The following is a 26210-nucleotide window of genomic DNA, read 5'->3' as shown; positions in this document are numbered from 1 at the left end:
TCAGAACTAGGATGGCTGGTGGTCAGTCCTCACTTAAAAGCAAGTGGCCAAAGAGTCCACGTCTGTGAGCGATCCACACTGAGGCACTTATCAATGAAGTCAAGTCTGGGATTGGCTTTGAAATAATCTGGGGGCGGCGGAGAGGGGGAAGAGCCTAGATCAAAACAGTCAAAGCTGAGTGATGGGGGTTCACTGAACTATTCTATTTTTGTAAGTTGGAAATCCTCCGTAACAATAAGTCTTGCTTTGTTTGCAAGCAAGTTTCCAAAGATCTCTGACCTGCTGGATCATATTCTGTGTAGACAAAAGCACTAGATGCCCCTAAGCTGTCAAACCCCAGGGGCTCAACCCGGCACCCCCCACCTGGGCCCCACAGCACGGGGTCACCTGGGGGCAGGCCCGGCCACAAGAGGCCACACAAAGGGCTCCCCGAAAACCACCAGAGCCCCAGGTCAGACCACCGGGCAGCAGCGCACGGAGGCGTCCGTTCTGGTCCTTCACACTGCCACCCAACATGCCCTCTGGGCCTCCGAAATGCCTGCCCCAATTCCGCTGTCAGCTGGGGTCCAGGCGCCGCCTGCAAACATGGGGAGCTTTCACTGAAATGCCTTTGCCAGAGCCCCAGCACCTCGCAGCACTGCGGACAGAGCTCGCCTCCAGGCCAGGGCCCAAGCAGGAAGCTGCCAGACCTCCCTCCCGAGACGCAGGAGGAGGCTGATACTTGTCTCTCCTTCTCCCTCTTCTAGAACTAGGTCTGCAGGGGAGGCAAGGCAGGTGTCTCCCTCCGCCTCATCCCCCATCGTATTCCCAGCGTCTAGGAAAGCACGGGGCACACAGCAGATGTTCAACTAAATGCTGCTGGGTCGTCCTGACTCGAGGGATACGGCTCTGAAGGTGCACTGCAAAGACTTGCTTTTCACAAACGCCAATGCAAGAGATAGGATGGAAGGCACCAGGATGTACCAGCGTTGGGCGCCAGAAAAGCAGGGGACAGGAGAAGAGGAGTTACGGTACAAACAATACCACCTAAAATAGCACCAGAGATGCTCTGGAATGTAGAGCCTGGGGGGGCCGGGCATGGAGAGGAGGGAGGGGGCTGTGCCGGGCAGAGGAGGGTGCGGGACAGGGTCTGGAGGTGGGGGAGGGGAGTCTCGCAGGGACAAGGAAGAGGACACGGCAGAGGGAGGTAGGAAGCTCCACCACCCTGAGCGCGGGCCTGCCGTGACGGGACTCTGTGTGAGGCCTTGGGTCCCCAGAGCAGGGCCCAGGCAACGAAGGGAGACGAGTGGGCACCACGGGAGGGGCGGGGGCTGCAAAGAGCTGGCGCACGCAACCCCATCCAGAGATGGCGCCGACCCTGGCACTGACCCAGTGTTGCCAGGCAACAGTGCAGGCCCCCGGCTGCCAAGTGTTCTGATTTGTCAACGAAGCCGCAAGTCTGGACTGCTATGCAAGATCTCCTGATTTTCACGTTAGCATCTGGGGTAGACAGAATAAGGGCCTCCCAAAGATGCCCAATCCTGATCCCAGGTACATGGCAAAGGGGAGTTACAGGAGCAGATGCGATTAAGGTTTCTAATCAGCTGACCTTAAAACAGGGGGAGGATCCTGTATGATCCGGGGGCTCACTGTAACCACAAGGGACCTTAAAGTACAAGTGGGAGGCAGAAGAGCCCGTGTCAGAGTGACGCGCTGTGAGAGGGACAGGACTGGCTGCTGCTGGCTTTGAAGAGAGAAGGGACCACGGGGCACAGACGGTGGACGGCCTCGGGAGCTGGAAAAAGGCAGGGGAACAGGGCTCCTCTAGAGCCTCCAGAAGCAGCTAGCCCTGCCTACACCGTGACTTTAGCCCCCTAAGAGCCGTGTGGACCTCTGACGCATACAACCGTGTTGCTTTAAGCCACTGCGTGTGTGGTAGTTTGTTACAGCAGCCATAGGAAACCAATACAGCAACCAAGCTTAATTTTTAACAAGAGGCACAGTACGACCCAGACAGAAAGCATTGGTGGGCTGGATCGGGCCCAGGGACCACTTTTGCCGAGCGCACACTGGGAGGGCTGAGGGCCGGGCCATCCCTGGGTACCCAGCACCAAGCCTGACACACAGCAGCCTCTCACACGCACCCCAAGGTACGGCCGGGGTCCCGCACCTTGACAATCTGGTCACAAAGGTCTCCAGGGGCTTCTGGAAAACAGAGCTGCTTGGCTGTCAGGAGGCCTTTCCCCAGGGGACCTGCTCACCACGGCGTGAGGGCGCTGCCTCGGCCGCCCCCCCCCCGCCCCCCCCCCCGGGACCTGAGGAACCAGCCTCCAGTACAGGTGGGGTGGCTGAGGACCCTCTCCAACCCCACCTGCTGCGGCAAAAGAAAGGAGTGTGGACGTGCCGGGTCCCCAGCCCGCCCCGGCACCACAGCCATGACATCACCTTCGCTTGTCTCAAACCACAGAGGACCTCTGCTCACAGGAGCCTTTTCAGCTCCCCAGGCGCGGACAGAGCAGAGCTGCTCTGAGCACCCAGGGCCCGGCCGGCCGCTCACTGCCAAGACTGTGTGAGAAGCATGGCGGGCTCCCAGCCCACTCCCGCCGCCTGGGGCCCTCTGTCCCCCAGAACTCCCGCTCTTCTTTCAAGACTCTACTCATGTACCATTTCCTCTCTGACACCCAGGTGCATTCTCAGCGTCTGACACCACTTTCTAACCGTCTCTCTCTCGGGGCTGACACTACTTGTCCCATGTCAGGAGCCACTCTCTGCAGACCATCAGCTACATGAAGGCAGGAACTTACTTTCTTTTTTTAATTGAAGTATAGCTAATTTACAATATCATGTTAGTTTCAGGTGGACAGCACAGTGATTCAGTTATATGTGTGTGTGTGTATGTACTTTTTCAGATTATTTTCCCTTATAGGTTATTACAAAATATTGAGTATAGTTCCCTGTGCTGCAAAGTAGGTCCTTATTGGTTATTTATTTTATATATAGTTGTGTGTATATGTTAATCCCAAACTCCTAATTTATCCCTCCCAGGAACTTACATCTTGTATGTATTCCCAACGTATAGTGCATAACATATATGTGTTCAATAAACATTGAATAAAGACCGAATGAACTGGACTCTCAACTATTCTTTTCTGGAAATACCATAAATGATGATATTGTGGTATGTGTTAAATACACCAGGTAAAACCTCACTTCTGATCTTTAATCAATAAAGTGAATCTACCTAAATTAGGAGCCCTAAATTACAACTGTCTTTACTGTAGTTACTTTAAAGAAATGTAGTCTTATATTTTACAAGTAGTGTCTGTTGCAGTCATTACAATCAGGGGTGCAGGAAGGAACCTGGCTCCCAGGCTGGACCGGGCAGCTAAGGACCTGCTCCACAGACGTGGCTAAGAGCCAGCCTGAGGGAGGTCACCAGACTGGTGGGCCACAGTCTCTTCTCCTGCCCTCACCTTGCTGACACTCTGCTAACCCAGCCCCGCCTTCCCAAGGTGGCTCAAAGGCAAACCTCGGCAGGCAGCCCGCGGGTCACCCCGCCCATCCTCCTCTGGCACATTCCACCTAACCTGCCCCCTCCCCTCCCCTCCCCTCCCCTCCCCTCCCCAGCAGCTCGACAGTAGCTCAGGGCCCCAGTGCCCCACACCTCATGACTGCGAAGGCCTCCTGCTCTCTCTGGCTCCAGCCTCCTCCCACCTCCTAATCCCTGACACTCCCAGAAGCTCCCTGAGCACACAGTTCAGCCTCTCAGCCCACACAAAGCATCAGAATCAGCTGAAGCACTTCTAAAAAACGACTGGCTCCCACTCCATGGTCTGGGGTGGGGCCCCATCACAGGCATTTTGAGAAAGCTTTCCAGGCCACGCGATCTGCAGGTGCAGCCAAGGATACGATACGAACCGCAGGCTTGAAGGGCGTCGCGTCCACCTTCCCGGCCGGCAGGGAGGCCCCGAGGTCCTTGCCTCCCCCGCTCGCTCTGACACACACCCTGGGGCTGGCTCCGGGGCTGGGGCCCATCCAGCCCCAGGAAGCCAGCCTGGCCAGGCCCTCACCCATGGGAGCTATGCCACGCGGCAGGCCCCGCCAGAGGCCCCCTCGCTCGGGCCCCTACTGCCGCCGCACCCCCCAGGCCCAGGGCCGCGGCCTCGTCACAGCCAGTGGCCGCGTGGCCGCCCGGCCGCCTCGCTGCTCGCTGCTCGCTGCTCTCAGCAGGCACTCGCCCAGCAGAGCTGCTTCTGAAGCCTGCGCCGCCCCCCCGCCCCCCCAGGCACCCACCCACGCCCGCCCGCGCCCTCTGCCTTCTTCTCCCGGACGCGGCTCCCTGTCCTGCCAGGTCCAGCTTCAATCCTACCTTCTCCCTGACTCTTCCAGACTTTTCTCCATTCCTGATTTCCTGACCAAGAATCAACATCACAACTCAACAAACCACCAGCTTCTGTCTCCCTAACGTTAACTGTCTTCTCGGTTAGGCTGAGTTCCTGGTGGCGAGAGCCATGGCACCTCAGGAACACCCAGCCCTCTGACCCGAGAGACTACTGCCGCATACCCCCAAGGCTGACGCTGATCTCAAATGTCAGCCCTATTGTCAAGGAACTGCCCTTGATTTGATGCCCATACTTCTACATCGACCGACTGCCTCTCGTAAAGTGGCCCCAAAATTATTTCTCTGACCATGCATTTCCCAAATTTTTGGATCCAAAGTACACTCGTTATACCCCATGACAGCTCTGGGTATCAAACGGGCACTCAGGGAGGACGTGCTTTCAAATAAAAATGTGATTTCTCAGCCCGTCAGTATTCCTTTATTGCCGTGACTTTGGGGGAGGGGGACACAGAGAAGGGGACAGACTCTGGATAGCAACTTTTCGCTCTCATGATTTAGTCACCTCAGAGCCTTAAAGAGCTTACAGAACAACAAATTCGAGTCCAAACCTCCTGGGTCTCCCAAGAGCGCAGGGCAGGTACTGACACATAGCTGTCTATCACCCCTTGACTTGGGAGCTGCAGGCAATTTTCAAACCTTGGGAAAGTGATCACACCCCAGCCTCCTCACCCATGGTACGACCAGAAAAATGACCCATTTGCTGTAAGTCATGCGTTAACTGCCTGCTGAGGAAGGAGATACTTCATATTTTTACTTATACATAACGTTTAAAACTATCGCGTTCTTCAGCATGAATTTGATCACATTTTAACAACAGCATTACCAGACCATTTTTTAGTCCTAAATTCCCATGTGTCATGTTTACAGAACAAATGTGCAGAGCTTCACGATTACAGAGTAAAAAGAAAGAGCCCCTTCTCTCAAAGAGCAATTTGGGCAATGATTTTAACACAGCTTTGCAAACACAGAAACCCTTACCAGCCACAAAGACTTCCTCCCGCAAGCCCAGCTGGGGCTCCCCCAGGGCCGTGCTCTACACACCCAGGCAGCTTCGGGTCTTAGAACTGACTTCTGCAGCCCTGGGCAGGGAGGGGAGGTGTTGCCATAGAAACAGCTTCCTGAGCTCCAAACTCAGGCAGGCATGGGACTGAATTCAGGTCCTGCCAGACACTGGGTGGGGGCATGTGAACAAGCCCGACCCCTCCGAGCCCCAGCTCTGCTCCCCTGCGAAATGCCTGCAGGGTTGACGTGAGCGTACACTGAGGTAGTGGGAGCACCTGACACGGCTGCGGGCCGAGGCCATGGAAATAGTGTGGTTTTCCATCTGACACTGGTGGCGGCAAATACCAGCTGGGGCGCTGACTGGCTGTGTGGCCTGAGGCAGGCTGCTGAACCTCTCTGAGACTTAGTTTTTGCACAGGCAAAAAGAGCAGTGGTGACAGGCCTTGGAGTATCACAATGAAAATTAAATTAACTACTGGGCATAAAAGGAGTCGCACAGGGCCTGGCACAAAGGAGACACTCAAAGACCATCAGGGCTCACACACACCCACGTGTTTGGTTTTGATGGACTAGCTGATAATTACCTACTGGAGGAAAATAATTTTTTTTCCAAACTCTAAACACCAAAGAATATGAAATCACTCAGAATTGTTGGAGGGAGGAGTGACTTCCATTAACACCAGTGGCCGCCCCAGTGGCCCTGTGGGAGTCTGCTCCATGCCCAACGCCACACCCCCTGCCCTTTCCCAACTGCATTTCTAAAGGGCCTTGACAGTGAACATCTCGCTTGATGTGTGGGAATGAAGAACCGGCTTTTCAAACAGGATCCTGGATTTACTGCCTCTTTGAAAGGCACTGACATCTTAAGTTCCCTTCATGAAGGAAAACATCCCAACTAACCCAGAGGGTCACCACGCCTGTGACCACAGCCCAATTACAATCACATAAGAACAAGTGAAAACATCGCTTTGAGAAACCAAATTCCCTTTGCCAGGGTCATGCCATCATCTGAGCGATATACAGAAGCACCTGGGGGGCAGAACAAGTGAAAACATCGCTTTGAGAAAACCAAATCCCTTCCCAAGGGTCATGCCATCATCTGAGCGATATACAGAAGCACCTGGGGGGCAGAACAAGTGAAAACATCGCTTTGAGAAACCAAATTCCCTTCCCAAGGGTCATGCCGTCATCTGAGCAATATACAGAAGCACCTGGGGGGCAGAACAAGTGAAAACATCGCTTTGAGAAAACCAAATTCCCTTCCCAAGGGTCATGCCATCATCTGAGCGATATACAGAAGCACCTGGCGGGCAGAACAAGTGAAAACATCGCTTTGAGAGAACCAAATTCCCTTCCCAAGGGTCATGCCGTCATCTGAGCGATATACAGAAGCACCTGGAGGGGCAGAAGGGAGCCCCTGTCGGTGAGCCTCCGGCACAGCCGGCCCTCGCAGGCTCCCCACACGCCTTCTCACTCTGTCCTCTGGGCCTCGGTTCCCAAATCTGGCCCCGGAACCAGCAGCATCAGTAACACCCGGTAACTGGCTGAAAATGCCCATTTTCGGGCCTCACTCCAGACCCACTGAATCAGAAACTCTGGGGGAGGGGCCCGCGCTCTGAGCAGTGCCGATGAGCACCAGCGTCTGAGAAAGACCATTAGTCTATCTGCAAAGCGGTTATTATTGGCCCTCTTTAGAGACAAGGAAACCAAAGCTCAGTGATTAACGTGCCCGAAGCCACCCAGCCAGGAGGCCCATTTGTGCCCACATCTGATTCCAAAGCTATTTGTCACATGGCCTTTGTAGCCAAACTATCTGTACCATTTGGTGTCCTCAGCTACAGAGCCACCAAGATGTGATGATGACACTTCCTTAAGAGGGGAGGGTGGGAGTGAGAGGCGGGACGAAGCTTGCGCTCAGAAGTGATGAATTATAGATGCTTTTAAATCCACATCACGCATCAGCCCCGGATGGTGAGCCACCCCGCAGGGCGAGCCTGCTTCTCCCTGCTCCACTTGTTAGCTGGGGGCCATGAGGAGGACACAGGGGTCCCTCCACTGACCTCTGTGCCCCAATTCCTACCACTGCTTTGACCAGAGAGAGCAAGAAGCTACCCTCTCTGTCTCTAGAGGGCTGGCGCATTCCGCCCAGACCAGGACCAACAGGAAGACACAAAGCAGCTCCAGCACCTGGGTGGGCCGGGGCTGAGTCACCAGAAGGAATCCCATGCACTCGCAGGGGGTATTATAACGGTGCCACAGATCTGCTTCAAAGGAGCCAGGCCAATTTTTAAAACCAAACCCTAAATTTTGCCTCGATCAAGCAGTCCATGAAACTCTTGATATGCGAACCTCAGTACCTTCACAGATCCTAAAGTTAGGAAAAAGACAGACATCGCCTCATTCACAACTCCCAACCTTCTAAATGAACTTGATGACTTTCAGATCACAAGTTTATCCTACAATTTAAATGAGTACTCGTCATCACTGCCTTCTGCAGTGGCCGGTGGAGCAGCAGGGACCCAGGTTTGGTAATCACACAGACCTGAGTGTGACTCCTGGCTGGGTCAGTTCCTCAAAGGTTACTTAACCTCTCTGGGCCTCAGTTCTTCCATTCATGGATGGGTTACAATCCCTGTGTTACACAAGGATGTAAAGACAAAATGAAATTATGTTCAACAGCAACAACAAAGTCTGCTCAAACAGCTTTGTATTTCGGGACATCAAAAACCTGGGAGATAGGTGTGGTCAAACAGCCCGTGGACAGAGGCTACTCAACACACCCTCTCAGCTTCACAGACACTTCACTGTGTTTCTTTTTCTAAGTTTCTATTTTTAGACACCTTGAACAAGCTAAGACCAAAGAAAATTCCATTGACAAACTTATCAGAAAGCTTGTCAATTTTCAAAAACTCAACAGACGGGGATAAACAGTCATTTCACAATGCATCTGACAAAAGCAAAACCTGCTCTCTCCCACCTCAGCAATCTTAATCAGGTCACCCCACGGTACTCCATCCTCCGCCAACTCACAGCTGGGCTTAGAGAGAGTCTCTTCACCCCAGTACTCAGTTTCTCAGATGAGGTAACAGGTATCATAATATTTGGGGATCCAACAGACCTGTGTGAATCCCAGCCCCATCACCTATTGGCTATGTGACCTTGAGCACAGGACTTACGCTCCTGGGCCTCGGTGTCCTCACCTGTAGAAGGGAGATAATACCCACGTGACTGACATAGGACTGCTGGACCAACAGCAGCAGTTTATTCAAGAGCAAGACAGAACAATGGAGCCTGCAGCAGGGATGGGTAAGCGTGTTCCCTGCCCGCCCCCAGGACTCCTTACACACCTCACATCTTCAGCGAGTGCCTGCCATGCACCAGAGACTGCGCTGGTGCTGGGGAAGGAAAGGCAGGGTGATCACCAGCCTCAAAGACATCACAGTGTCACAAGAGCCCCAGATACACAGACAGCGTGCTAAGTGCTCCAAAAGAATGCCTGGGGTGGTAAGGCTCAGGGAGCAGAGCTGGAGGGGCCCAGACGCTGGCGGAGCTGGCTGGCGAAGGCTGGACAGAAGATCTGTTTAAACAGAATGCTTGAGTGGAAAGCCCAGCAGACAAATGGGGGAGTAGGACTAGATAATTCCTCATATCCTCCCCGACTTCACTCCCCCAAATCCAAGCCCTTTGATTTCTCCAAGGCTCGGGGTCAACAGGTCCTCATGCCATAAAATGTCAACAACCACATTCATCCACGCCCTGCCAATCCAACAGAAAGGTTCTGGGGAACAGTGAGAACAGCTCTCAGAAAGCTTTGAAAACTTTAACACTCTTCACAAGAGTATGACAATGGGGACTTCCCTGGGGGCGCAGTGGTTGAGAATCCACCTGCCAATGCAGGGGACACGGCTTCGCGCCCTGGTCTGGGAAGATCCCACATGCCGCGGAGCAACTAAGCCCGTGAGCCACAACTACTGAGCCTGCGCTCTAGAGCTCACGAGCCACAACTACTGAGCCCGCATGCCACAACTACTGAAGCCGGCATGCCTAGAGCCCGTGCTCTGCAACAAGAGAAGCCACCGCCATGAGAAGCCCGCGCACCGCAACGAAGAGTAGCCCCCACTCGCCGCAACTACAGAAAGCCCACGCGCAGCAACGAACACCCAATGCAGCCAAAAATAAATTAAAAAAAAAAAACTCAAGAAGAAATAAGCTTTAAAAAATGTAAAATAAGGGGGCTTCCCTGGTGGCGCAGTGGTTGAGAATCTGCCTGCTAATGCAGGGGACACGGGTTCGAGCCCTGGTCTGGGAAGATCCCACATGCCGCAGAGCAACTAGGCCCGTGAGCCACAGCTACTGAGCCTGCGCGTCTGGAGCCTGTGCTTCACAACAAGAGAGGCCATGACAGTGAAAGGCCCGCGCACCGCGATGAAGAGTGGCCCCTGCTTGCCACAACTAGAGAAAGCCCTCGCATAGAAACGAAGACCCAACACAGCCAAAAAAATAAAATAAATAAATAAGTCAGGAGCTCTTAAAAAAAAAAATGTAAAATAAAAATACAGATATTAAAAAAAAAAATACAGATAAATATGAGAAGATCCTGGCAACTTCTCCGACACAATCACCTGTCCCAAACACAATCGCTGGAACAAGTACCATTCAGAAACCTGCAGGCCCTTTGGGTGTTCATTTAAATAAGATGAAAACTTAATTATCAGCGCAAATTCAATCACTGCTGTGTGGGATTGGGTATATGATTGGTCAGCGCCTACCATCCATATCTAGAGCTACAAGAGACACACGTTTTCTGCCAAATCTTCATTATCCTACATAACTGGGGGAGGGCATGGACAACTAAAAACTAAAATTCACCTTTTCAATCATTGTAACCTCCTGTTCCAATCCCTTCTTTCACAGGGCATTTCCTGGAGGTGGAAAGGAAGAACTCACACTTCTCCTCTTTTCCTGTCCATTTTCTTACGTGAACGTGGAAAAGAAGAAGGGGATAACCCTGAACATCTCTCTAAAGAAAATTCTGAAACATCCCGGAGAGAGCCCTGGAACCCAAGCATCGAGTTCTGGCACTGACACTGTATCGGTGCGCGACCTTGGGCCAATCTCTCTGGGCCTCAGTTTCCCCCATCTGAACCCTCACGATGGTTAAGCCCCATCCTCCTTCCAGCACAGACTCAGATGCGTCCGCAGGTCAGCAAAACAGTGAAGGGCCCCAGACGGAGTCCGTGGGCGGAGGAATGGGTTTCCACAGGCCCCTGCCGGGGTTTCTGGGGGAGCGAGCTGCACCTCCCCCGCCAAGACACCGGACCAACTCCGGTCGCAAACAAAAACCTGTTGGCACGCACTCCTCTAGGAAGGGCCGGCCTCTCCCAAGGCGCTGGGCTCCTGGGGAGCCGCCCCACGGGGAGAGAGAGGAAGGGTCTCCTGGAAGACGCGGCCCCGCGCACCCAGTCACCCACCCGACCAGGCCGGCAGAATCGCCGGGCGGGTCTCTGCCATCCCACGCGGAACAAAAGGCAGCTGGAGCCTGGCTCTGCCGCCCCCGTCCCCGCTGGGCTGTGGGGCGGGGGCGGGGAGGGAGAACCTGGTCCCTGGGGAAGGGAGGAGACCCGCGGCAGCCCAGAGAGGGACGGCCGGCATCCTGGACGGGGGATCCCTCCCCCGACTCCCGGAGGGAAGGGCCGCCTGGCCCGGGGAGGGGAGCAAAGTGCCCCAGGGAGGAGGCGCGGGGTTGTTCTAGGCTTAAAGGTAGACGGTGGGGCCTGGAGGGGCTCCCGGATCTCGGGTGGGAGGAGGGGGAGCCCCAGGCTCCGAGGATATGAAAGGAAGAGCTCCCCGAGGGGAAATGGGGGGGGGTCCCTGCAGCGGAACGAGGGATCCAGACGGGGAGGGGGCCGTGCTCGACCTCGTGGGGCGGGTAAGAAGGGGTCCCGCCTGAGGTGGAGACCCGGCTGGGACTGCGGGGGTGCATGCTCTGGGGGACGGCTGGTGGGGCAGCGCTCTGGGGGCGTCCGCCCGGGAAGGGGCAGGGTCCGCGCCCTGGGCCCGCTCCGGCCCCCAAGCCCCGTGGCCCCAGCTCACCTGCGCTCCTCCGGGCCGACCCGGATGCGCGGCTGCGGCCGCCACTAGCGTTGAGGAGGCGGGAGCGACGGGAGCCAGCGGAGCCGCCGCCGCTTCTAGCTCCGTTTGACACCCACACACCAGCCAACATGGCGGCCGGGAGGGGGCGCGCCGACTGCGTGCGCGCGCCCGCCGGCCCCGCCCCTCCGCCAGCCCAGGCCCCGCCCCACGCCGTTAGGCCCCGCCCCGCGCGCCCGAGGCCCCTCCGCTCCGCCCAGCCCAGACCCCGCCGAGGCCCCGCCCCATGTTCCCGAGGCCCCGCCCCTCCGTCCAGCCCAGGCCACGCAAGGTCCCGCCCCGCGCCCGCTGGCATCCCACCCCGGCCCAGCCCGCGCAGACCCCTCGTTCCCCGACCCCAGGGCCTCCACCCGGGTACCCACGACCCCACGGAGACTAACCAGCCCTCCCACCGCGCCCCACAGCCTACGCCCCAATACTCTATAAATAACCCCCAAACCCCACACACGCGTCCCAACGACCCCAAACCACCACACAAATCCTGGCAAATTCATACCTGAACCCACGCACACGGCAAACTTCACTCAGACCCCACAAATCTCCCCACGCCTCAGGCACGTCCCACAGCTCCACACACCCTCTCCACCCCCCACACATGCACAGAGCACCCAGCCTGAGCTAAAACACGCTTCTCCTTGCAGTGTGCACTTGTAAACATCACCAGGTCCAGGAGGTGGAGCTGGACGAGCGGGGGCTGCTGGGGCGCTGGGTGCTGGGGTAAGTGTGTTCCCTTTGTGAAAATTCACTGATGTACACTTTAGATGTGTCACTTTAACATACGTGTTCTACTTCAATAAAACACACTCAAAAATTATTCTGATGGTACACAGGCTTTGCTAGACTGCTAAAGGGGTTGTGGCACTAAAAAGGTGGGGCTCTGGGATCACCATCCTCCCGTGAGGGGCTTATAGACCCCCTGATCAGGCTCACCCCTTCACAGGGCCTTGGGCTCTCACACAGGATCCACCTGTTCCCTTTGGTTCAACCAGTGCCCACGAGACACCTACTATGTCCCGAGCACCATGCTAGAGGAGGGGCAGACACTGGAGAGGTGCCCAGGACCTCACAGCTGCCCAACCTGCTCCAGTCAGGGTGGGGTCAGCAGAGACCCCCTCACAGCAGGGTCTGGGGACAGATCAGGGCTTGCTAGGTTGGCAGACAGCACCATCCCTGTGGCCTGTGTTCCAAGGAGGCCCTGTTTCAGGGAGGCTGTTTCCAGAAGTCCCACTCTGCCCTCACTTACAAAGACACCTAAGGCAAGTCACTGCACTTCTCTAAGCCTCGTGTTCCTGCTCCCTGTGAGGGAGCCAGATGCAGGAAGGCATCCTCTGTTCTCCAAGCTGGGATCTAGACTTCCCTTCTCTGGCAACAAGATAAGAGGGAGAGAAGATGGGGGGAAGGAGAGAGGAAAGGGGAGGGGAGAGGAGAGACAGAGAGAGACACTAACACATGTGCAAACCCATGGCCATTATTCCTTTGAAAAGTCCAATGCTGGTAATTCTAAAGGCTAGAAACCCCTTCCTGCAGTCTGCTGCCCCATCCCAGTGCTCGGTGCCCCTTCTCCACCAGGACAGTGAATTAAGCCCTACGTGTCTGCCTTGAGGCAGGAACCTGAGCTCCCCATTTTGAACTTGGTCCACCCCCATCCCGGAGAAGCCCCTCTACCAATCCAACCCTCCTTGTGAGCCCCAGCTCTCTGCTAGAACTTCCTGGGTCTGCAGGAGAGCAGAACTTTCCCTGAAATCACGGCCCCTGCCCTCAAAGAGTTTGCAGCTCCAGATGAACTTATGCCAACATGTAGTGGGTGCCTGGTGCAGGCTTGAGTGCTTTCCATAGATTGTGCAAACCAGAGCTGCCGCTAGAACTTCCTGGGATGATGGAAGTGTTGTCCAGCTGCACCGTCCACATGTAAGCACTTGAAATGTGGCCAGTGCACCCGAGGAGCTGCTTTTTTATGACCTTATTTAACTTTAATTGATGAATTTAAATAGCCACATGTGGCTAGATGCTGCCACATGGAACAGCACTGGCCCCAAACCTCACCATAACCCCTCAAGGTGAGTCTTCTTACTGTTCGCATTTTACAGGAAGAAACTGAGGTTTGGAGAGATGCTGGGCTGGGTCACCCAGACAGAGCCCAATCCCTTCCCCACCCAGCTTGCAAGTCTGTGCCGCCACAGAGATAAGATGTGGGTTTAGGAACGAGAACTGGTTACAGATAAAGAGATGATGAGCCAACCACAGCCCAGGAAGTGAGTTGGAGAGCAATTCAGGGGATCGAGCCAGGCTGGGGAGCAGGGGAGGGCCTCCTGAGGCCGGAAGACCATCTCCCGCGTGCAAGGTCAGAGGGGACATTCCTGCATTCCTCGAAGACATTTCTCCTTCCTGCACCCCCTTTGAAGCCTATCACCCTCTTGCACTTCCCTCTCTCGATTCATCCCCATGAGGAGCCCTTGAGGCCAGCAGCGCTATTCCCATTTTACAGATGAGGAAACAGAGGCAGGACACAGCAGTGCTGGGATTCAAACCCAGGTTCTGCCGAATCCACAGCATGTAAGCTGTCTTGCAGAGGAGGATGCAGGATAAGCCATATGCTTTGTCCAAGGCCAAAGCTGTCCCAGGGCACAGGCACAGGAGGAAGCATGCTCATCTGCCCTTCCTAGGGTTTGGAGGTCGGTTTCAGATGCCTGATGAGGCACAGTGATGGGGGCTGGTCAGGGTGGTGTGTTTCAGAAGCGGAAAGAGATGGCTGTGCAGACGGGGGTGTCTCTGGGGTTAGGGAAGGAGGGCTTCAAGGGGGAGGCACTACGGGCAGGGAGAGATGGCATGCTGTGAAGACAGCATGCACCTTCTCCTAGCGAAGATGCAGTGGGTCTCAGGGCTCTTCCACCAAGGTTTGAACTCTAGATTCAAAACCATTTGTCCAGCAGGAAGAGCCTATGCTGGGAGCCCCTCAACAGCTAACTCCCTGTCTGCCAGTTCGTTGCTTGACCTTGGCCTGTCACTGCTCCCTCCGGTCCTCAGGTTCCCCATCTGTAAAGAGTAATAATCCCTCCCACCTTGAGGGATTGCATTAAGGTTCATAATGAAAAAGCAGAGTAGGAAATGCTTTGGAAACTGTAGATGGGCGTTAGCAGTGGTTCTTATTAAGATACAGATAAAGCTATCCTGGTCCCTCCAGGCGCTGGAAGTCTAAAAGAGCAGAGGAGTCATGAACACAAACTGAAACTAAAACACTAAAGTCACATAGGAAATCATAAGAGAAAGGTCTGTGAGAGCTGAAAAGGAAACTTCCTTCTCTCTTGCAGAGAAGGAGTGATCAAGGCAGACTTCCTGAAGTAGAGATACTGGAGCTAGGAAATAGTAATAATAATAACAGTAACACCAAAGCAGCAAGCACTGTGCAAATGCTTTGCATGGATTATCGCATTTCCTGTTCATAACAACCCTGAGTTTTAGACCATTGTTATCCTTAATTTACAGTTGAGGCTCAGAGACATTCAGCGATTTGCCCATAATCACACAGCTAAAAAGTGGCAATGCTAGAAAAGTCAGGCCTGATTCGAAAGCCAAACTCTTGAGAGGAATTTGAGTAGACTGAAGGGAGAGATCCCATCTCCCCTCCAGCTCCAGGTACATTATCAAGGCCAAGCCAATCAGAGCATCTCTCCTGGTCGTAGTGATTGATTCAGCAATGGGCACATGACTTAAGATGGGCCAGTGAGACTCAAGCCCTGGACTTCCACAGAAACCACTGAAAAAGAGGAGGCTGTTCTCCCACCCCCCCCACCCCGCCATCGCCCCCACCCCCATCAGGTTGCTGAACTAGTGTGATGTAAGCCTGGAGCAGCTTCCCACTGGGAGAGCCAGGCTGAGAATGAAGCCAGCACAGAGGGGGTGAGGGAGGAGAGAAAAGACAGATTTCTACTGACATTGTTTGAACACCTTGAACCAGCCATGCCTGAAGTTTTAACCCTGGACTTTTTAGCACATAAGCCAATACATCAGTTACAACTATTTCAAAAGAAAACCCAGCTCAAGCTGGCTTAAATGATAATTGGATTTAATTGGCTCATTTAACGAAAATCTCCAGCTTCAGGTGATCAAGGTTCTGGCTCCATTTCTTTGACATATACCTCCTAGGCATGTCATAATTTTCCTGGGCTGGTGTCTTGACCGGCTGTAAATTGGCTGTAGCAGATCCATGCCTCACATCCGTAGCCAGGGTAAGACAGTGTCTCTCTCTCCAAACCAGGAAACTGATACCTGAGCCTTGCTCTGATTGGAAGAACTTGGATCACCTGCCCATCCCTGAGCCAGCTGTGGGGAGTTCGATGAGGAATCAGGGTGATTGGCTTAGGCCCATCAGGGCTCCCCCCTGGAGGTGGGGGGGGGGGCAGTTACGGGAGGGGAACACACACTGGGGAGGTGGACAGCACGACCACCACTCAGCTGAATTCTCTTTTCTCCCTCAGTCAGTTGACTTGGTACCCAGATTCCTGGCAATAACAGTCATCAACCCCATTTCCAAAGAGTTTTCATTTAATTTTTTGACGGCTCCAGGCTTTTTTTTTTTTTTTTGGGCTATGCCACATGTGGCATGTGGGATCTTAGTTCCCCGACCAGGAATCGAACCTGCGCCCCCTGCATTGGAAGCGCGGAGTCTTAACCACTGGACCACCAAGGAAGTCCCTCCAGGCTTTTATATTTGCAGCATTTACTGATAATTCTGTTGAGATTTGCATAACACCTTTCTTCCAAACCTCTCATCATGCCTCAAAAACAAGTTTCTATGACCTTCCTCAGCTTTCCTCCCAAGGGCATGAAGTGTAACAGTAAAAAACAGCATCAGCTTAATATATAGTTTTCAATCTATGACCCAACATTTGTAGTTTTTATTGGCCATTACTCTTCAGGCTTTTTCCCCTATAGTGGTGAACACTGCAAACAAGACAGGCTTTTTTTTTTTTTTTGGCCACGCTCCGCAGTATGTGGGGTCCTAGCTCCCCAACCAGGGATCGAACCTGCACCCCCTGCATTGGAAGCGAAGAGTCTTAACCACTGGACAGCCAGGAAAGTCCAAGACAGGCCATTTTTTTTGGTGGCGGGGGGCGTGCTGCCTTGGGACTTCATTGCTGCCCTGGGTCTTCATTGCTGCCCTTGGGCTTTCTCTAGTTGCGGCGAGCGGAGTCTACTCTTGGTTGCGGTGCGCGGGCTTCTCATTGCGGTGGCTTCTCTTGTTGCGGAGCACGAGGTCTAGGTGCGTGGGCTTCAGTAGTTGTGGCACGCGGGCTCAGCAGCTGTGGCGCGCGGGCTCTAGAGCACAGGCTCAGTAGTTGTGGCGCACGGGCTTAGCTGTTCCGCGGCATGTGGGATCTTCCCGGACCGGGGCTCGAACCCGTGTCCCCTGCGTTGGCAGGTGGATTCTTAACCACTGCGCCACCAGGGAAGTCCCAACAGACCATTTTAAATTGTTTTCTTGAATCTACACAGACTGAAACGTCTTACACGCATTATTTCAGTAAACAGTCACCACTGCCCTGTGAGATAGGTAGGCACTCCTGTTATCACCATTTTACAGAAGAAAAAAGTGAGGCACAGAGAGGGGAAAAATAGCTGCTGGCCCAGCTGAGGAGCGGCAGGGCTGAGATTTTCACCCAAGTCCAAGGGAGTCAGGGACTGGCATCTCCTACAGAGCACCCCTTCCTTGGAAATGTGCACGATGTCTTTCTGCCGGAGACTGGCTGAGTGCCCTGAAGAGGCCATAGCACTTCTCTGGCCTCGGAAAGGTGCTGTTTTTCCTTCCTCAGAAAATTTCTGGATGAGTTGGGTGCCCTCCACCTTCATAAAGCTTTCAGCTTGGGTCAAGATTTGAAACATAATCACCCAAAGCTATAACTCAAAGACATCTGCCCAGCCAGCAGCATTTGAGCTGGGACTTTAAGGGTGGCTAATTATTGGTTATGCAGAGAGCGAGGAGAGCAACCCTGGAAGGGGGCAGGCTGAGCAAAAGACCAGGAGGCAGGAAATCATGGACCAGTGGTGCAATTTAGCTGGACCACAGGATGCACAGAAGAAAGAAGCAGGGGGTGAGTCAGGAGAGAATGGCTGGAACGAGCCTGGTCTCGTGTATTTCTGCTAACTCTGCAGCTGCTGAGAGCAGCCTTCTCCATTAGCAGTCAGGGGCAGGCATATCCCTGGCTGGCCAATGAGAATTCGCATCTCCATGGCCATAGTCATTGGTTCAGGGCTGGGCATGTGACCCAAGCCCAGCCAGTAAGAGCCATCCCCAGGATTTTAGCTAAAACCATCAGAAAAGTGGCCCTCTCTGCTTCTGAGATTGTGGGCACCAGGAACCATAAAAGCTGGAGCTGCAAGGAGCCCTCTTTGTCACCTCACAGACACAATTCTTAATTGTTCAGACCAGTTCAGACCAGCCCAGAAAAAAGTCAGAGCTGTTGAGTCAGGCTGGCGTCATCCTAGCTTTCTTAAAGGACATCTCCACTGTTGCCTCAAGCAGTTTTCTTTTGACAGAAACCTCAAAGTCTTTCATTCCTTTTTCTCTTCTTTCACTTATTCTCACCCTCTCTTCCTTCTCTCCTTCCTTCCTTTCTCTTTCTTTTCACTTCTCTTTTTCTCTTTGTTCCTCTCTTTCTTCATTATTATTATTTTTTATTTAATAAACATCTTTTAAAATAATCCTTAAAAAATGCATGCACACATTCTACAAATACCTGGCCAGTACTTTTCAAAACTGCCAAGGTTGTGAAACACAAGAAAGACTAAGAAGACAGACTTGAGGAGACTAAGAACACAGGACAACTCAGTGCAATGTGGTGCCCACTCATACCTGCTTCACAGTACTGAGATGATGGACAGAAAGCATTTAGTCCAGGGCCACATGCAGAGTGGGTCCTCATAGGCTCAGGCTCAGGACTCAGCATTGCTGGAAGAATGTCAAGAGGGCTGGCCTTGGCTCTGGAAGGGGCCCTGGGCCAGGGCTGATGGAGTGGAGTGTCAGGATCTACCAGTCTGTCCAGAGACCTGGGAACACATCTCCAGACTGGTTCTCCCTTCACCCTCTCCTCCGACTCACCTCTGCTCATTCATGCAACTGTCCTTTTCTGAGCTCCTCCTAGTGAAGCTGGGACTGGAGCTGAAGTAGGCTTGTGCCAGGGCTGCCAGGCTGTGGAGAGGCTGACACAGACACAGCAGTTAAGAGGCCAGGACAGAGGGGTCCCAAAAAAGAGGGCAGGAGGCCAGTGACTCCAAAGGGTGAGACAATGCAAATGTAGGGGCCAGTTAGACCAGAAAAAGGCCAAAAAAAAAAAAATCTCCCAATCCTTTTCTTTCTTCTTTCTCTCCTTCCTTATTCCTTATTTTCTTCCTCCCCTCCTTTCCTCCCTCCCTCCCTCCCTCCCTTCTTTCCTTCCTTCCACTTTTTTCTTTAATTTCTTATAAGAAAAAAAAAGGCGGGTACATAAAGCAACTTTGTTATCAATTTTTGTAAATGTGCGTGTCTAAGAGGTACTGAGCGGAAAGATGAGAATAAAATTGCATCTTCGTTCTCCTCAACTGAGCGGCCGGTTGTGACCGCCCACACACCCAGACAAGGGCAGGAGGGACACCAGCCTGGGCCCTCCCGGGACTCTCCCCATCGCTGGTCTCTCTGCTTCCTTGTGCTCCCCACTGGGTGGATGAGGGGCTGCCCTCTCCAGGCTCCTCTGTGGGCACGCCTCCCCCGATCCTGCACTGCAGCCCCACCCATCACCCGGGGTTCCCCAGATGGCCTGCATATGCTGGCCTCTGAGCATCCGTGTGTGCTGTTCCCTCTGCCTGGAGCCCCCTCTCCACCTTTCGGGATCCTTCTAGAAGTCAGCCTGGCTGAGTGCCCATAGGCTTTTAGGATCCAGTGGTCATCCTGCCCTGGGAGCCTTCCTGGATGCCACGGGCATCCTGGCACCTGCCTCCTGGATGGTGACAGTGTAGGTTCTGCACCCCGTGGTCCAGCAGCTTCTTGGAGAGGGGGAGCTGGGACTGGCCTTCCTTACCTGTGCCTCCTCCCCCTGCACGGTTCTGGCATAATTATGCTCAGACGGAGCATAATGTCTGAGTATGTTTGTTGAGAGTAAACTATGGAAGACAGGCCGTCCCTGGGGGAAGGCACTCCGCAAGCCCAGGGTATCTGACTGTGGTCAGGGGGTGGGGGGCGCTTGTAGCCGCACCCGGCACCCCACACAAAGAGCAGATTTGGGAGCCAGGGTCCAGCCGCTGCTCTGCGCTGGTGACCCCGGACCACGGCAGCACACAGGGACCCTCAGAGCCTCAGCTTCCTCAACGCAATTCGGGGGCGGGGCCGCCGTGCCTTGCTGGCGGGCTGCTGGGGAGACCGAATAGCGTCACCCGTCCCAAGCCCTCCAAGGACTTTGCACCACACTTAGAATCAAATCCACAGCCCCGCCCCACCACGGCTAGAAGGCCTGCCCACCCTGCCCCTGCCCCGTTCTCCCCTCACTGTGCCAGGAATGCCCTCCCCCACACATCCGGACGTCCTGTGCCCCATCCCCTCCAGTCCGTCTCCCCAGCGGGCTTCCCCGACCACTAAAATGGGGCCCCCTCCTCCCCCCAACCCCGAAGCCCGCTTACCCTACACGCCTGCCCACGCTCCTGCAGACTTGAGTCACAGCCTGCCCTGTCCACGGGGGGACTCCAGGGCTGTCTGAATCAGCCTGGCCTGGGTTCCGGTCCCAACACCACCCCTCACCAGCTGTGAGACTCTGGGCGACCTCCAAACCCACCCTGCGCGTCGCCCATCTGTGAAGTGAGGTGTGAAGCACCTGCCTGGCAGGGTGACTGCAAGGATGGAGCAGGTCTGGGAGGTCACCTTCTCTGGGCAGGATCACTGCACACAGTAGGTGTGACACCCACACGGACGTCACCACGGTGGGCCCCTCTCCTAAGCACTTCCCTATGATCTCCTTCAACCTTCACACCAACCCAACTGGAAGTCACCCTCATGATCACATTTCACCAATGAGGAAACTGAGGCACAGGAAGGCAAAGTGACACAGGTAAGAGGTGGCAGCCTGGGGCTTGGAACCCAGAGTCTGTGCCCTTACCCACTCCCTCCACAAATGGGGGCTGTAAACAGCACTTAGAGTCTGTCCTGCGTGCATGGGAACTGTGCTCAGGGCAGAAGCTCAGTCACGTTTGAAGACTCACGACCAAATGTCTGCATTTGGCGCCCCAGAAGCCCAGCTAGAACAAGGATTCTAATGCAAGTTGTTTGTTTGGATGTGAGCCCAGGAATCGCCTTTAGGGGTGTGGGGAAATGAGACAGGGAAGGGGAGGAGCCCACAGCTGTGGGTGCCTGACACAGCCCTTTGCTGTGTGGTCCTGGACCAGCCACCATCCCTCTCTGAACCCGTTTCCTCTTCTATAAAGGAGGCCTCAGCTACCCAGGAGATAAAGAGTGGGAGGTCTCCCGGGACTGAGAAGGGTCCCGGCTGGGCTCCCAGCCGCAGTCCGAGCTCCAGGAAACAGAGGCTGCCCCAGCGAGGGCTCTGTGTGGGCGCAGAAGCCACAGGAGGGCAGGCGCAGCGCCCGGGCTGTTACCACAGGGGCTGCAGAGAGACCACATCACAGCCGCCACAGCCTCCACCATCCCACAGTGACTTCCGCTGCTGCCTCTCTCAGGGAGCGTCTCCTCCCGGCAGTCAGCTGTCCCCTCCCGGCAGTTAGCTGTCCCCTCCATCAGCACCTGCCCCAGGTGGCCCGGCAGCCTTACCAAGGGAGGCTGGCCACTGTTCGGGAGGCTGTGCAGCTGCAGGCCTGCTTTAAAAAGTTACGGACACTCCTGCAGTTGAGCTCACGTGCCTGCGTTCCAGCACTTGTGACCTCGGGCCAGTCACTTCCCTGCCCTCATCCTCAGCGGCCTCCTGATCTAGTCCACTGTCCGGCAGCCGAGCCTCCTGCAACCTCTCGACTTTCAGCCTTTGCACTTGCTGTTTCCTCGTCAGTCGTGCAATGCCCTTGAGGGGCGGGGGGGTAAGTCCCCACTGGCCACCCTCCTCAGACTATCACGGCACCTTTCGCCTCCCCTCACCTACCCTCCCTCAGTAGCTCTGAGCCCAGGTTGTGAGGTAGTGCTTATCCCTTCGCAGCCTCCTCTGACTCCCCCACTGCAAAGCCCATGAGCGCACAAACTTATCTTGCCTCCTGCCAGACCTCAGGGCCTAGCACAGGGACTGGCATACAGCAAGTGCTCAATAAATGCTTGTCGAGTAAGTGAATTACTGTCTGAAACACTTATCCTTGGTCAATGGCTTGGTCTTCCAGGACCAGACTTAAATGTCACCTTCTCCAGGCAGCCTTCCCTGATTCCTCTTCTAGGTTTTCAGAATCCCCCGAACCTTTTTCCAAATCACAGTCGCCTAGCCTGTCAGGCGTCGCCGCCCAGTTACCAGGACCCCAGACCGCCCCCCACCCCCTCTTCTCCAAGCGAGGAAGAGAGAGCTCGAGGGAGAGGAAGGAGGAGGCGCAGACTGTGTAGGAGGTGGCGCGGGTAGCCAGGCACTGCCCAGGTTGGAGAAGTGAGCAAGGCCCGCGGCCGGAAGGAGGTGGGGGAGGGGCGGGGAGGTCGGTGGTGGCGTCAGGCCCGCGGACAGCGTTGGGGGGGGGTGGTGCTGGTATTTCCTGAGGCCGCCCGGAAATGCCTGGGGCCGACCTGGGGCCCCAAGAGGGGGCGGCCGGGGAGGTCCACACCCTCCCTCCACGCCCCGCCGGGCTTAGGTCACTGCGAGCCTTGCAAGCCTTCCGAGCAGCCGCGGGCGTGTTGCGGGCGTGTTGTTCGGTGCCCGTCACAGACGAGGAAACTTAAGCCCAGAGGCCCGGGCTGCGCCCTCCAGGCACCGCCACCCCCCCACGCCCCGTCAGGGCTGCGTCAGCCCCAGCCCCTTCATCCCACCAGCAGGGAGGGACCAGACATGGAGGTGGAAGGGGCGGTGGTTGCCTGGCTACCCCGGGCCTGCTGGGCCAGCAGAGGCCAGCTCCTCGCGCTGGTACATCTCCGCCCCCACCGGGACCACAGAATGGCAGGCTCCCGGCGCGCCCCATTTCACACGGAGACTGAGGCCCCAAGAGGGACAGGTGGAGGAGTCAGAGTCCATCCCGGGCTGGACAGCTTCTACCTGAGTTCAAATCCTGCCGCACCTCCTGTAGCCGTAGGGCCGGACACGCTGCTTTGCTTCTCTGAGCAGCAGTTCCCTCCCCTATGGTGGGGATATAGCCGGACCTGGCTCAGAGGACTGCAGTGAGAAATAAGTTGATCTGTGTAAATCACTGTGTAGAGCACATAGTGTGTTTTCAATAAATGCTGGTTATTATCATAGAAACATGATCAGGCCTCCCCCACCTCCAAAGAAAAAGCCTCTCCCCTTGACCTTTACCCTCCACAGACTCCTGCCTAGCCTCTCCTTTTCCCACGTCTTCTGAGCTCTATCAAATACACATCTTCTATAAAGTTAAGCATGTGTTTGACTACAAAAAATAGAAAACAGATCAGAGTGGCTCAGACAAATAGGAGTGCATTTTCCCCCATCCCAATGAGCTTGGAGATCAGCTATGGCTGGCATTGCTTTACCAGGCCAGTGATGTCAGGGTTCATAACTCTGTAATTTCTTGGCTTTTCCCTCTTGTTTGCACTATGGCTGCTACTGCACCTGGTGTTGCATCTGCATTCACATTTAAGACAGGAAGGAAGAGGAATGGTTAAGTTTAGGGTGAATTGAAAGCATTTGTCCCTTTTATCATGAAGAGAAATAATTTCCCAGAACCTACCCCTACCCCCCCACCCCACCGACTCCTTAGATCTAATCAGCCAGAACTGTCACATGACCACTCCTAACTGCAAGGGAGACTGGGAAATTGAGTCATTTCTCCTCTCCAGTCTCTTAAGTGGAAGGCAGCAGGGGAGGGGGGGCTGGGGATGGCAGATAGATAGGTCAGTCAGCCGATGTGGCTCCCACACTTTCCCTCCATCTTCCTCTAGCTCGGCCACTCCCTAGGCCGTGCTCTCCTAGTCACCCTGACCGTCTTCCTCATCCAGTGGCCACCCCATTTCCACTTCTCTTTGGAAATCGGAAGCTCTGACAACTCTGGGTCTGCCTGCACTTCTGCAGGGCAGCAATCTGCTGATGCTGAGCAGGGCTGCCCCGTTAGGTAGGACATGACTGTTCACCTCAGTCTCCACCACTCCCTAATGTTGCACATGTATTCATATTTCTTGTCTAGCTCTTGTTGGTGTTGGAATTTGCATCCTTGAATTAATGTATTCATTTTCCCCTCCCTGACCTTATTTCAGGGAAATAACACACAAAAACATCCTTTTAGGTATTTCATAGGTGTGCAGCAAAAAGTTTCCTTTCCACCACAGACCCCAGGCACCCAGTTCCTCTCCTTAGGGATAAATAATCAATACCTTGTTTAAAACTTTAGAGATATTTTATACACATACAGGCAAATCTACCTATATTTCCCATCCCCCAACCCCTTTTTCGCTCAAATGTGAGCATATACTACACATTGTTCTGCACTTGGTTTCCCCCCAGTTTACAATATCTAACAATATCACTTACACATCACTTCCTGGGACTTCCCTGGTGGCCCAGTGGTTAAGACCCTGTGCTTCCACTGCAGGGGGCACCTGGTCGGGGAACTAAGATCCTACATGCCAAGCAGCAGGGCCAAAAAAAAAAAGAAAAAAGAGAGATCACTTCCTATCCACACACAGACACCCTCTTCATTCCTTTTTCTGGCTGCAGAGCAAGTCCCCCTCCCCCTTCTTTGAGCCTCTGTTTCTTCCTTCCTAGAGGGGGTCTGATAAATAATGCCAACCCCAGAGGACCAGTGGGAGAATCCAGAAACATTGGTTTATGACATCTCTGAGTCTGGGAGACCAGGTTTATTGCCCACCCTGCTGAATGTGAGGTGAGAGTTTCCAGAACCAGGAGAGTCAGAGGCACCCAAGGGGAGCCCATGGAAAACCAGCAGTCAAGTGCTTTATGTGTATTGTTTTATCTAATCCTCACAGCAGTCTTCTAAAGGAGGTGCTATGATCATCTCCATTCTACAGAAGGGAAAACTGAGGCACAGAGCAGCTAGGTGACTTGCCTGGAATCACACAGCAGAGAGTGGTACAGTTAGGATTTTAACCCACAGCTGCCCTTCCAGTGCCAGCACCAGGCAGCTGGGCACCATCCCCTGACCCAGGGCTGACCGCCCACATCCAGATGAGCAGGCCCCAGGTTGAAGGGGGCCCTCCAGGTCACTCTGCCTGCGGGGAGACGTCTGGAGCTACATTTGTCTCTGTGCTCAGAGCAGGCGAGGTTCAGGGTCTCTTTATCCGTGGTACGGGGCTGGGTCACTCAAGTGACCTTAGGGACCCAGAGGCTCTGGAGCCAGACTGCTCCATCCCAGCTGCGTGGCTTTGGACAAGTCACCTCCCTCTCAGAGTCTCAGTTTTTTCATCTGTAAAAGGGGACCAAAAATTGCTCTTCAGTCATGGTATTGTTGGGGGATAACTTAACTAATAAATATATACATCACTTAGGAAAGTTCCTGGAATATAGAAACATCCAAAAAAAAGTTATTATTATTATTATCATTGACAACACTGTCCCTGGAAGCTCTTGCAGCAGAAAGTGGGAGGGTTACCCAAGGAACCAATCCTTCCTGCTGGCCTTGGACCCAGGACGTGGAAGGGGCTTCAGGCCACCCCCCGACACCCCGTTCTAAGGGGATCAGACTCAGGCCTGGGGAGAGGCAGCCTCGGTGAGGCAGGCCCGGTACCGGTACCGGTACTGTAGGCGCCCCCCTGCCGGGCCCCCAGGCCCCCTCCTCCCTGGCCCCCTGCCACCCTTCACCCATCTCTCCAGGCTCTCAGGATGAGGTCACCTCAGCTTCTCCCCCAGTGACCACAGACCTTCCAGACGTGCAGGCAGCCCCTTGACCTCTGACCTGCAGGGACTCCAGGCTCTGACCTCAGGCTGTGACCGAGCAACAGTTCTGCCCTCATCCCCCCTCCATGCGGAGCAGGGGAGGGGGCGCTGTGTGGGCCCTGGGGACGCTCCCTGGCAGGAGGTGGACCCCATTGTCCAGACCTTCCCCGGTGGGGGAGCTGGGGCCTGGGGGGTGCCAGCAGGGGGGCCCCCCGTGGGAGCACCCATGTCCCCGTGTCCACGAGCACCGGACAGGCTAAGCGCTGCGCCTCCCCCCGTGCCTCCACCCCTTGGGGCCTGAGCGCGCATCAGCTCCGGGGGCCACTCCTGCCGTCCGCCCAGATCGCCACGCTGCGCCAGCTGCGCGCTTCCCCAGTCTCGGGGGGCCTCCCGGGCCTTCCCGCCCCTCCACCGGCACCCCCGGCCCTGCTCCAGCCCGCCGCCCACTCACTTTGCAGGACAGTTAAAAAGTCACCTCCTGGGACGCCTGCCCTCATCCTGCTTCCCTCCTCAGGCTGGTAAAGATCTTCCGGCTCCGGGAAGCCCGCTCGGCCGGATCTCCCCGCCCCACCCGGTGCGGACCCTCTGGCCCTTTCCCGCGGGGTCAGCCCTCCAGCCCCGGGCGCCCTCTGGCGGCGACTCTCAGATCGCAGCGCCCGCTGCCCGCCGGGGACGCAGCC

At 55.0% G+C, this 26210-nt stretch overlaps 1 protein-coding gene across 2 annotated transcripts in view; it reads right to left on the bottom strand.

Annotated features, from left to right (window-relative positions):
• EPN2 (epsin 2) overlaps window positions 1-25999 on the bottom strand; it is an 83010-nt gene extending 57011 nt beyond the window's left edge. Inside the window, exon 1 of one of the 2 annotated variants that reach the window (XM_057535276.1) lies at window positions 25982-25999. The gene's annotated coding sequence lies outside the window, so the exon portion shown is untranslated. Of the gene's footprint in view, window positions 1-11476; window positions 11616-25981 lie in introns of those variants that run through there. The other variant, XM_057535274.1, reaches the window with a different exon arrangement.
• Window positions 26000-26210: the final 211 nt, after the last annotated feature.

This window comes from Balaenoptera acutorostrata, chromosome 20 (assembly GCF_949987535.1).
Source record: "Balaenoptera acutorostrata chromosome 20, mBalAcu1.1, whole genome shotgun sequence".
Lineage (NCBI taxonomy): Eukaryota > Metazoa > Chordata > Mammalia > Artiodactyla > Balaenopteridae > Balaenoptera > Balaenoptera acutorostrata.
Note: the sequence above shows the minus strand (reverse complement) of the source record. Positions and strands in the feature narration are given on the sequence as shown.